The 13142-nt window shown below is 44.1% G+C and overlaps 1 protein-coding gene across 3 annotated transcripts in view; it reads left to right on the forward strand.

The window, feature by feature from the left end:
• Positions 1–240: 240 nt before the first annotated feature.
• Positions 241–13142, forward strand: part of CSNK2A1 (casein kinase 2 alpha 1) — a 41020-nt gene continuing 28118 nt past the window's right edge. For all 3 annotated transcript variants that reach the window (XM_044300241.1, XM_044300243.1, XM_044300242.1), the window contains exon 1: positions 241–342. The gene's annotated coding sequence lies outside the window, so the exon portion shown is untranslated. The remainder of the gene's footprint in view (positions 343–13142) is intronic.

The following is a 13142-nucleotide window of genomic DNA, read 5'->3' on the forward strand; positions in this document are numbered from 1 at the left end:
GGCAGGCTTTTTTTCTTCTTTTGCTTAGTCAGGTGAGCTAGACTCGGCGAGCGCGAAGCTGCAGACTTTCTTACTCATCGCTTACCCGTTATTTCTCTCGCTTAAAACCCTAATACGCCCCTTTTCTTCCGTTCTACCTCTTGTTTCTAGTCTACCGACCGCGGTTGACTTTCCACTCACAAGATGGCAGCCGGAATTACCCGCCCTCTGGGCCGCCATCAGTATGTATTTCCGCTTCCGGTTAGCCTCGCTCTGGTCCCTGCGGCTGGCGGCCGTGTGTCTCCGCCATATTGTCTGTGTGATCCCGGCGGGAGCGGCGGCCGCGGGGAGCTAGAACAGCAGGTGCGGAGCGCGAACGGGGCCTACACTGTGGGAAGGGACGGGGCGCAGTGTTACGTTCTTAGAAAGGAGCCCGCCGCGGGGTGGAGCCTGGCGTTTCCTGGACGCCCGCCATAGCCGGGTGTGAAGAGAAGGAGGAGGAGGGGCGGGGTATCCTTTCCGGGGAGATCCAGGGTAACGTGAGGTAGCCCGGGCCTAACTAATGGCGGTGCCGGGGCCTTTTTGAGGCCTTGTAGTTTCATTGGAGGGGGGTAATTATTGGCGGGGGTGGATTTGTGGGTGACTACGGGTGTGGTGACCGGGAAATGGGGTATGAAAGGCCTTAAAGGATGTTGGAGGTGGTGTATGGGATTTCAGCTTCTTTAACGTCTTGATTTACCCCGGTCTGGTTATTATGTGTATGTGTGGTAGTTATTGGGGGGGGTCCTGCTGAGGAATTATGTTACAGTTTGCCACATTTATAATATAAGCCTATAGAAGGGGAGAGGCTCTAAATAAGGCTCTGTTCACACCTGTGCTGGAACCTCTTGCAGAATCTTTGAGACTTCCCAGAAAAACTATTGCAGCATGCGTTTTCCCCAGTAAGTCCTCGTTCACATCTCCTTTAGTGGATCCGGCCTGACCTCACGGGGATAGGGATCCGATTTGCGGCAGTAATGCTGGTTTTCGGCCGGACGCAAGTCGCTGCAGTGAGGCCTAAAATGTTTGAATCCGTTGCACCCCCTTAGAAGTCAATGGGGTCCATTAGTCCGTCTATCATGCCAACGATCCCGATTCTCTGCGGAACGGAATTGCTACCACAGATGTGAACGCAGCCTTAAAGGGTTTGTCTCGCTTCCAGAAATGGTCTTCATCACGTAGAGAAAGTTACTAGGCGCTTATTAATGTATCGTGATTGTCCATATTGCCTCTTCTGGCTGGATTCATTTTTCCATCACGTTATATACACTGCTCGTTTCCGTGGTTACGACCACCCTTGCAATCCAGCAACGGTGGTCTTGCTTGCACGTTGTAGGAAAAGGCCTCCCTGGTGGTTGGGACTGTGGCAGTGCTCGTAGGCTGGAGCTTTTTCCTATACAGTAGTGTTCATGCACCACCACTGGTGCTGGATTGCAGGGTGGTCGTAACCATGGAAACGAGCCGTGTATGTGATAGAAAAATGAATCCAGACAGTGAAGGAGACAATATGGACAATCGCGATACATTGGTAAGTGCCTTGTATTAAAGTTCTCTACATAACTGCCATTCGCTGAAGGGAGACAACCCCTTAATAGCGCCAAAAATGTAACCGATGACTAATATTCTGTGAGTGCATTATGATTGGTCCGTGCGCCGATACAGTTCGTGTGTGGTGATAAATATAAAGCATCTCCGACCGTCCAATCCCATAAAAATGGTTTGTTAATGAGATTATATCTTGGGCTCGTTGTGGAGATAAGTGCTATAATCGTGGGGGCAGCGTGGCGACTTCTGATGGTGCCATTGTGGTTCGTCTGTCCGTGCCCCCGGAGGTTGCACCCTCCTGCAATCTTTACTTCTGTGCAGACCTCATACAGCAGAAACAAATATCCCACTGAGATTCTGGCTGCAGATCAGTTATAGCGGCGTTATGTCCTGCGGAAACAATCGGGCGCATGGTCATGTGATATCACCATGGACGCTAAGTCACTGAGGCCTTATGAGGTAGGTGGCAGTGTGGGGTGGAATTTCAGTGGTAGGTGAATATGTGGTGGCAGATTTACCGGTAACTTTTTCAAAAGCTGAAGGATTTTCAGACTGGAGAAGAGCAGTTATTTTGTTCCAGCGATGGTCAGGTTCCTCTGCAGGTTTAAAGGGGTTCTCTGAGGCTTCAAAAAAAATTACTCTTGTTAAATCCCGATGTGCCAGGTGTCACCACTGTTCTTGTAGGGGTATTCTGGTTATATGATGTTATCCCCTATTCACGGAATAAGGGGCTAACTTTTAGATCAGTGGGGGTCCTAATCATGAGTCTCCTGCCACTGGGTATGGCAGGACAGGGACGAGCCTCCCTAGTGTCACCCGTGATGCTAGGGAGGATCGTCCCCATCACCGCCTGCCATTGGCTTGTGCAGCGGACCGCTCACTTCCGTGGAGCAGCGCTGCCGTAACAGGCTCCGTCAAGCGCACAACAGACAGCTGGGAAGTTCTGGTGCAGAAGCTGCTGCAGAACAACTGACTGGCCTACCGTTGTCCCCCCTGAGAACCACCTCATTAATCCAGGAGAACTAGCATAAGATTGGGAGACCACATGTGTTTCCAGAGGAGCATGGAGAGCTATGGTAGTTACCTGTTCATTACCAGGTATGCAAAAGAAATAATACCTTCTTCAGGGAGTCTGAAGCCTCCCCCAGGGAAACTCTATTGTACTGTGCATTACTTAGACTTCCCTTAGGCTGGGTTAAGAAGGGAGACGTTTATCTGAGTTTACATTGGACAGCCCCCGTAATGAACCCCTGACCCATTCAATTGAATGGGTATCTGCAAGTGAACAAATTTCCGCGTGGACTCTCGGTCTGTGTCAAGAAAATCGCCGCTGGTTATAGATTTTTTTTATTTTTTTTTGTTCCATCCGTGTGTGGGCACATATAACTGTCCCTGACACGGAGGAGTTTCTAATTGCCCGTCTGACCTAAGGGTGTGTTCACATTTGGTTTGGAGCAGGCCCGCTAGTAGGGAGCATGGCATTGCACCACCATATGGTCGTTGTGACCTGACTTGATGCCTTCGTTAGGATGATCCTTGTAGGCTGGGGGAGGGGAGTTCCTCTTCTTAAAACTGCTGCAGCTTGTGAAGGGCCAGACCTCTTTGAGCACTTCCCTTGGTTACAGCTGATCCCCAGGGGGCGCTGTTGGGACCTTTTAGTCTAGAGGTCAGCCTCCGTTCTTTTTAGGTGTCGGAATGTAACTAGAAGAGGTATAGCATGTACTCAGGCGCTCCTTCTGTAAAGCCCTGCGTTGCTAATTGTAGCACTGATCTTATTACGCTAATTTATCTTGTATTTTAGTCTTGCTTTATACGTGATCTCTCTCCGCACCCCTCATCTGTATAGCCGGCTGCCTGGACGAGCGCACAAAACCCAAGTCCTCGTACGGATTTCAGTATTAAGTATATTGTCCGCTTTAGGGCACAGACCTCTCTCGATTAAGGTCTCTTTCACACGAGTGAGTTTTCCACCCTGGTGCAATGCGTGTAGTGAACGTACAGCGTCCTGACCCATTCATTTCAATGGCTGTGTGCTCATGAGCATAAGTTTATCACGGATCATCTCTGCGTTCAGGAAAAATCGCAGCATGTTCTATATTGTGCATATTTTTTATTTATTTTTTCGTTCATCTCTTGCTTCATAGAAGTGAATAGGGCTTGTGTGAAAAACGGACAGAGTACTGGGGTAATGTGTTTCACTGATAGAAGATGTAGATTGTTCTTCCTTTTTTGCCTCTGTGTGGAAAATACTGAACGCAATCGCTGGTTGAACTTGCATGCAAAACCAGTTTTTCCCAGATTTCCTTTTTTTTTTTTATAGCAAATCTGACAGGTGTCACTTTATGTGGTGATAACTTTAAAACTCTTTTACTTATCCAATCCATTCTGAGATAGTTTTATCGTCACATATTGTACTTCATGACAGTTGTAAAACTGAGTTAAAAAAAAATCTTTTTTTATTTATAAAAAAAAAAATGCAAAATTTGCCAAAAATTGGGGAATTTTTTTATTTTTTGTTTTACACAATAAAAAAAATCATGTTTGTTTCCATATTCTGAGAGCCCTAGTTTATTATTTTTTGGGGGGGGGGGGGGGGGTTTGATTGTCTTAAGTAGGGTCTAATTTTTTGCGGTATGAGATGACGGCTTGATTGGTACTATTTTGGGTTGTGTGACATTTTGGTCGCTTGGTATTACACTTTTTATAATGTAAGGTGACAAAAAATGGCCTTTTTTTACACCGTTATTTTTTATTTTTTTACGGTGTTCATCTGAGGGTTTAGGTCATGTGATATTTTTATAGAGCAGGTTGTTACGGACGCGGCGATGCCTAATATGTATGATTTTATTTAAAGGGGTTATCCCATCTTAGACAGTGGGGGCATGTCGCTAGTATATGCCCCCATTGTCTGATAGGTGCTGATCCTACCTCTGGGACCCGCACCTACGAGGAGAGCGTAGAAACTTGAGGGAGGGTGCACTGCGCATGCGCAGCCGCCCTCCACTCATTTCTATGGAGCCGCCGTAAATAGCAGAGCTCTGGCTCGGCTATTTCCGTCGGCCCTATAGAAATAAATGGGAGCAGTGGCCGCGCATGTGCGGTGCGCTCCCATTCACTTCAATGGGAAAGTTGGGGATCTGCGCCTGGTAGTGGACGGACCCCAGGAAACCTGGGGTCCTCCAGCCACAACTCTCCCTGGCTCCGTTCTCCTTGTAGGTGCGGGTCCCAGAGGTGGGACCTGCACCTATCAGACAATGGGGGCATATCCTAGCAATATGCACCCATTGTCTGAGATGGGATAACCCCTTTAAGTTTTACACTATCACTTTTGAAGAAAAAAAATCATTTTTTTTTTATTCTTTGGCGCTTATTTTTTGCGTGATGGGGTGACAGATTGGTACTATTTTGGGAGGCATATGCCTTTTTGATCGCTAGGTGTACGGTGACAAGTTTTTAGCACATTTTTTATTTTTGGTGTTCACCTGAGGGGTTAGGTCATGTGATATTTTTATAGAGCTGGTCGACACGGACATGGCGATACCTAATATGTCTACTTTTCTTAATTTCTACAAATTCTTTTTACTTTATTTTGGAAAAGGACGTTTTTGATTTATAAAATCTTTTTTCCCCACTATTTTTTATTTTTTAAATATTTGTCCCACTGTGGGGTTTGATCCTGTTTCAATTCAGTACAATACTTTCTGTATTGTACCGGCTAGATCTCCTGGACTTCCGTTGCTGGCAGGCCCTGATTCCTGTGTAAGGCATCAGGGCTGCCATGGCAACCATCGGGGACCCGCCACCCCATTTCTGATGCAATCGTCCTGGCTGCTGTAGTGATTTTCTGTGCACACAGGTCACCGCTGCAGCCAATCACTGGCCTCAGCAATCCGCGGGTCGTTACTGTGTACAGCCAGGAATACACAGCGGCTGGGAGGACCGCAGCGCTGGAAGCGGCAGAGGAGTACAGGGCTAATTTGCTTCCTTTGTTTCGACACGTGTAAAGAGGCCACACTGTGCAGATTTGTATGCTGAAAATCCGCATGAATCTGTACCAAAACTGCACATAAATCCGCACTCTTTATTGTGGTTCTGGTGTGTTTTTTTTCTTTGTTTTTTTACAGTCCCCTTGAAGTTTGTGGGGAAAACTATTATACGTTAGGTGTAGAATCGCATGAGTAATTGACACGCTGAGGATTTTAAAATTTGCATGGCAGATTTATTTTTCGCATTTGGGGGGGGAGTAAATTGTACATGAGATTTTTCGGATCTCGTTCAAATTGCTGGTAATGTATTATGCTGCAGTTTTTTTCCACACTAAAATCTACATGTAAAAAACGCATTTAATCCGCACCATGTGCAGGTAGTGTAATGCAGATCAGTGCAGTATTCTTGTCCCCACCACCTATTTACTGATTGTAACATTTTAGTCCAGTTTTCTGTAGTCACCCGATCCTCAGGTCGTTCTATATTAAATATAGCACATGGCAAAAATCTTGCTGGTGCTTTCAGGCTGGTCAGTCTCCTGCCATATACTGTAGGTACATAGAGGGTATGTTTAGCTGTTTACACATCCCATGATGTGACGCCTGTATTGATTTGTATAGTCAGGAGCAAAGGTGGCAATTTTTTATGGGGGTGTCTTGACCCCTTCCTGTCTGCATAGTTTGGGATGTATCTTGAGGCATAGCTGTTAATGTGTTTCTGTACATAGAAACAAATATGCAGCAAAGTTATGCTTTTGCTCTAACGCTGCCACACCCAGCCAATGTATGCATGTTACCCCTGAAGAACTCATCGCTGTGCAAACAGTAGCGCTTTGCAGAATGCGTGTCTAGAAACCCCGCATGAAAGCTGTGTACCGGCTCTTGAGCCTCTCGACAAGGACATTGGCAGCTTGCCTGAAAGTACTGCCCGTCTGAAGCAGCACTGGGTATAATGGTCTGAGCCTTGTAGCTGGTAGACTCGCTTCTGTGTGACTGACCTGTTCCCCACTGCGGATGAAATGCTTTAGAAGTAGGGAGTTTCGGATTATTTGGTCTGTTTGATGCATTAAATGCACAGGAATTGAGCGCTGTGATGTGAACACGTTAATGGAGCATGACGATCCGGTGACTGCTCTACTTCACTTCCCGCCTACAAGAGATCAGCTTCCTGAATTTATGTAACTAAAGCTTTTAAGAGTTGTATAATTCCCAGTTTTGCAGCTTTCTAATATGCATTGCTTGAGTGCTGCACAGTTTTCAGGATCTCTGCTTGATGTCAGTGAGTAGGAACATTCTGATCATACCAACTGAACAGTGGCAGAACACATCTGTATGTAGCCTCATGCACACGACCGAGCGAGCAGTTTTGGGTGCGGACCCATTCACTTCAATGGGGCCGCAAAAGATGCGGACAGCACTCCGTCATTCTGTCCGCATCAGTTGCTCCGTTCCGTGGCCCTGCAAAAAAGCATGTCGTGTGCATGTAGCTTTAAAATCTCAAAAAAAGCCCTTTGATTATCAATTTAGAAACTGCCTCTTTTGCCCTTACGCGAATGAGTCTGGCACTTATATCAGTTAGCCATAATTACAGTGAATGGGAGCAGCTCTGTCCACTACACCTCGGACGGCGCTGTCCCGAAACAGATGATTGGCAGGAGAGCAAGGTGTCAGGCCTGCTGATCTCATATTGATGGCTTATCGAAAGAATAATCCATTAGTATCAAAATCCAGGACAACTCCTTTAAGGGTAAATGCACACGTTCAGGATTTATGTGCCGACAATCCGCAGGTGTTCACATAGAAATCTGTGCAGTCAGTCTACATCAATTGGTGTGGGTTTTCCACAGGCGGATTTTACTTTCCCTATTGAAGTGAATGGAGAAAATCCAGTCAGGAAAAATGAAAAATAAATTGACGCTGCGGATTTTAAAGGGATTCTGTCACCTTTTTACCCTATAGAGATGCGGACATGCATGGCTAGATCGTTGCTAGCATGTCCACAATATACTTGTCCTATATCGCTGCGGTTTTATTGAGTGTAAAACATGATTTTATATATCTGTAAAGGAGCCTAAGGGGCTGCACTAACCGTTCTGGAGCCCAGCCATGCCCCCCCCATGTGAAGGAGCCCAGCACTGCCTGTAAACAGCAATCTCCTCCTTTCTCACAAAGTCAGATCGCCGTAATCTCGTGATGCGCCGGCATAGTGTTCCTTAACTTCCTTCCCTGTGCTGGGAAGGAAATGCGCATGCGCGAGCTCGCGAATCGAGGGATTATGGCGATCTGACTTTGTGAGCAAGGAGAAGATTCCTGGATACAGGCGGTGCTGGGCTCCTTCACGGGGCGTGGCTGGGCTCTAGAACGGTTAGTGCAGCCCCTTGGGCTCCTTACCAGGCTGATTAATAAAAATATATATATAAAAATAAATGTGTTAAATTTTACACTCCATAAAACCACAGCGATATGGGACAAGTATATTGCGGCGATCTGTTTAGCCGCATCTAGCCTCCTTGAGAAATCAATGTTTTATTCAGCCGCTGCCCCTTGCTTCAAGTCAGGTTTGAAGTCTGTAACTGCGCTAGTATGTAAGGCTGGCGGGCGCATGCGCAGTAGCGAAACTGAAGCCGGCTGAGTGTACGAGCCGGAGCCGGGATCGCGCTACGGCAGCCCTGTACTGCGTATGCGGTCTGGGAGCGCAGTCCCGGCACTGAGATCCGGCGTGTCAATAAGGGAGGCGGGGAGAGCAGGATTGGAGATGCCTAGGCCGCTGCCCCCTTGACTTCAAACCTGACTTGAAGCAGGGGGCAGCGGCTGAATAAAACATCGATTTCTCAAGGAGGTTAGATGCGGCTAAACGATGAAAAAGTGCATTAGGAAACTACTATGCAGCATTATAAGGTACTATTAACAGCTTAGTAAGCTTTTTTTTTTTTTGACAGCTTCTCTTGAATAAGGTGTGGATTTTCTGTGCAGGAAATCTGCACGCAATCCTGACAGTGTGCATTTGCCCTAAGGCTACTTTCACACTTCCGTTTTGGCTTTCCATTTGTGAGATCTATCATGCGCTCTCACAAGCGCTCCAAAACGGATCAGTTTTGCCCTAATGCATTGTGAATGGAAAAGGAACCGCTCAGAATGCATCAGTTTGCCTCCGTTCCGTCTCATTCCATTTTAGGAGGATGCCTAAAAATATTCTTTGGTTTGGGATAAGATTGGATTTCTTCCAGTTGACTATCCAGCCCAGGTTCTAAAGGAGAGAGAGGACTACCTGAAGATGAGCTTGTAGATCTGATGTTTCTGCTATAACTAACAGATCGTCCAGATATGGAATAATTAATCCCTTTTGGCTTAGGGAGGCCACTACTTCTGCCAAAATCTTGGAGAAGATGCGAGGAGCAGAAGATATTCCGGAAGGGAGAGAGTTGAATTAAGTAATGAATCTTCTTTCAGCTTCACTGCAAACCTCAAGATGTTTTCTGGATAGGGGATGGATTGGAACATGAACATAGGTGTCCTTGAGGTCTGTTGTGGCGGCATAGCCCCCTTTTTCATGAGTTTCACGGTGGATTTGACAGTTTCCATTTTGAACATGCAATAGGGTATGTATCTGTTTAATGGCTTCAGATTTATAATGGTCTGGAACTTGCCGTTCGATTTCCGAACCAGGAACAATGGGGAATAGTGACCCCCCCCCCCCCCCCCCTTTCCGCTTTCCCATAATAATTCCCTTATGCCTTCAGACAAATAGGACCTCTGAGGCCATGGGAGTTGGGTTATCATGAATTTTTGTTGGGGTAGAGAATCCAACTCTATACATAACCGTTTTTTACAATACTGATTTATATATGGGTCTGTGATGACTTGCTCCCAGGAATTTATGAACGAGCTGAGTCTTCCCCCAACACGAGTGGCGTCATTGCTGGGAGGAGGAGGAAGGATATCCCTTGTTGGGGATAAAAAAAAATATATATATCTATATAGAGATATAGAGATCTATATATATCTCCTTCCTTTTACTGTGCTTGGCATAGCTCCACCTTCACTTTTTTGAATCTGCCTTTTATTTTTGAATCTGACTTCGGGAAAACCTTTCTTGTGGTCTGTAGCATTTTCTAAGATCTTATCCAGATCAGGGCTGAACACATACTGCCCATGGAACGGTAAGGATATCAATTTAAGAGGTCATATCACCGGACCAGGCCTTCAACCACAGAACTCTTCTGATGGTGTTAGAGTGTACTGCTGTACGGGCAGAAAGTCTTACAGACTCTGCGGAGGCGTCTGCCAGGAAATTAGTGGCCTTTCTAAGCAGGGGAAGGCTGTCCAAGATCTGCTCTTTTTGGGGTCTTGTTAATTAAGTGAAGCTCTAATTGCACCAAATAAGGTATGAGCTACACATGTCGCCGCCACTCTGGGTTTTAAAAGAGCAGCTGTAGCTTCCCACTTTTTTTTAACCCCTTCAGGACAGCCATTTTTCACAGAATTTTGGAAGTCTGACATTTCAGTTTGTGGTGAAAACTTTATTATCCAGGCCATTCTGAGATTCTCGTGACACATTGTACTTTATGATGGTCATACATTTTAGTCATTTCACTTTTTATTTATGAAAAAAATCCCAACTTTGCCAAAGATTTAGAAAAATTAGCAATTTTCCAAATGTCTATTTTTCTGCTTTTAAAACGGATACCTCCATAAAATATTTATTACTTAAAGGGCTTCTGTCACCCCCGCTAAACCGTGTTTTTTTTTTTGTTTTTTTTTATTTATAATCCCTATACTACAATTTATGCCTACATAATCTAATTAATCATTTTGGTCCAGTAGATTGTTAAAAACGTGCTTTTAAAATGTGCAAATTACCTTGCTACCAGCAAGTAGGGCGGCTACTTGCTGGTAGCAGCCGCATCATCCGATCCTTAAGACGCCCCCTCCACATGTTGATTGACAGGGCCAGGGAACGGGATCGTCCTCTGCTGGCCCTGTCTGCTATCAAGATCTCGCGCCTGCGCCGTAACTGTATTCAGTCGGCGCAGGCCATCCTCAATGCGCCTGCGCCGATGACGTCACATCTACACCCGGCACAGGCGCATTGAGGATGGAGCGGCCGCCTCTGTGTGCCTGCGCCGATTGAAGACGGGTACGGCGCAGGCGTGAGATTTTGAATGCAAACAGGGCCAGCGAGAACAATCCTGGCCCTGTCAATCAACATGAGGGGGCGTCTTTAGGATCGGAGGATGCGGCTGCTACCAGCAAGTAGCCGCCCTACTTGCTGGTAGCAAGGTAATTTGCATATTTTAAAAGTACGTTTTTAACACAATCTACTGGACCAAAATTATTAATTAAATTATGTAGGCATAAATCGCAGTATAGGGATTATAAGCAAAAAAAAAAACGGTTTAGTGGGGTGACAGAAGCCCTTTAACATTCCCTATATGTCTGCTTTATGTTGGCATCATTTTGTAAATGTCATTTTATTTTTTTAGGACGTTAGAAGGCTTAGAATTTTAGAAGCAATTCTTAAAATTTTTAAGAATTTCCAAAACCCACTTTTTAAGGACCAGGTCAGTTCTAAAGTCACCTTGTGGGGCTTACATAGTGGAAACCCCCATAAATGACCCCATTGTATAAACTACACCCCTCAAGTTACTCAAAACTGATTTTACAAACTTTCTTTACCCTTTAGGTGTTCCTCAAGTTTTAAAGGAAAATAAAGATGAAATTTTTAAATTTAACTTTTTGGCAGATTTTCAATTTTTATCCATTTTTTCTTTAACCCATCGAGGGTTAACAACCAAACAAAACAACATTTATTACCCTGATTCTGCGATTTACAGAAACGCCCCACATGTGGTCGTAAACTGATAAGGGAACACGGCAGGGCGCTGAAGAAAAGGAGCGCCACGTGGTTTTTGGAAGGCAGATTTTGCTGAACTGGGTTTTAGATGCCATGTCCCATTTGAAGCCCCCAAATGCACCTTACAGTAAAAACTCCCTAAAAGTTACCCCATTTTAGGAACTAGGGCATAAGGTGCCAGTTTTATTGGTACCATTTTGGGGTACATATGATTTTTAATTGCTCTATTAGGTTTTTTGTGAGGCAAGGTAACAAAAAATGCCTGTTTTGGCACAGTAAATTTTTTTACAACCTTCATCTGACCGGGTAGATCATGTGCTATTTTTACAGAGCAGGTTGTTACCGGCGCAATGATATCAAATGTCTACTTTGTTTGCTTCAGTTTTACATAATAAAGCATTTTTGAAAAAAAAATTGTTTTTGTCTCTATTTTCTGAACGCTTTTTTTTTTTTTTTTTTTTTTCCTGCCGATCGTCTTGGGCAGGAAGAGTTGATGGTTTTTATTGGTACCATTTTTGGTTACATATGATTTTTTTTTTTTTTTGATCATTACACCTTATGGGGAAAGGTGACCAAAAAATTGGTGGTTTTAGCACAGTTTATTTATTTTTACAGCGTTCACCTGAGGGGTTAGGTCATGTGACCTTTTTATAGAGCAGATCGTTAGACGTGACAATACCAAAGATGTATACTTTTTCTTTAAGTTTTACACAATAGCATTTTCGAGAAGAAGAAAAATATTTGTCTCCATAGTCTGAGTCCGTGTTATTTTTTGATCGATTATCTTAGGTAGGGTCTCATTTTTTACGGGATAAGATGACTGTTTCATTGGTACCCTTTTTGATCACTTGGTTTTGCAATTTTTGTGATGTAAGGTGACAAATGTATTTTTTGTCACTTTTTTTATTTTATTTTTTACGGTGTTCACCTGAGGGGTTAGGTCATGTGCTATTTTTGTAGAGCAGGTTGTTCCGGACGCGGCAATACCTAATGTCTACTTTTTCTTAAGTTTTACACAATAATGGCATTTTAGAAAAAGTTTTGTGTGTCTCCATTTTCTTAAGGCAATTTATTTTTAAATTTTTGGGCGATTCTCATGTAGGGGCTTCTTATTTTTATTTTTATTTTTTTCCCCGGGATGAGGTGACAATTTTGATTTGTACTCTTTTGGGGTACAAAGGTTTTTATTTTATAATTTTAATTTATTTATTGGTGTTCACCGTGCGGGGAAAGTAACGTGATCCTTTAGATCCGTGTTTTATTCATTTATTTTAATTTTATTCAATTATAAATGTGTGGCTACAAGAAGAAATTTGATTTGCACTTTAAAAAAAATATATTATTTTTTTTACACCACTTTATTTTAACTTTTTTTTTTTACCCAGTGGGTAACTTAACGATCCAGTGGGTCTGATGGTTTATAATACACTGCAGTAAACTCTATAGTGTACTGCAGTGCGTTGTCACTCAGTAAGGGTCCGTTCACACGTCCGTTGTTTCTTTCCTGATCTATTCTGTTTTTTGCGGAACAGATCTGGACCAGATCTGTACCCATTCATTTTCAATGGGTCCTGAAAAAAAATCATTGTGCTGTCCGCTTTTTTTTTTTTTTTTTTTTCTTTTTCTCCCAAGGACCCATTGAAAATGAATGGGTCCAGATCTGTTCCGTAAAAAACAGATCAGGAAAGAAACAACGGACGTGTGAATGGACCCTAAGCCTGATCAAGCTCCTCCTTTTA

The sequence above is a fragment of the Bufo gargarizans genome, chromosome 6 (genome assembly GCF_014858855.1).
Source record: "Bufo gargarizans isolate SCDJY-AF-19 chromosome 6, ASM1485885v1, whole genome shotgun sequence".
NCBI lineage: Eukaryota > Metazoa > Chordata > Amphibia > Anura > Bufonidae > Bufo > Bufo gargarizans.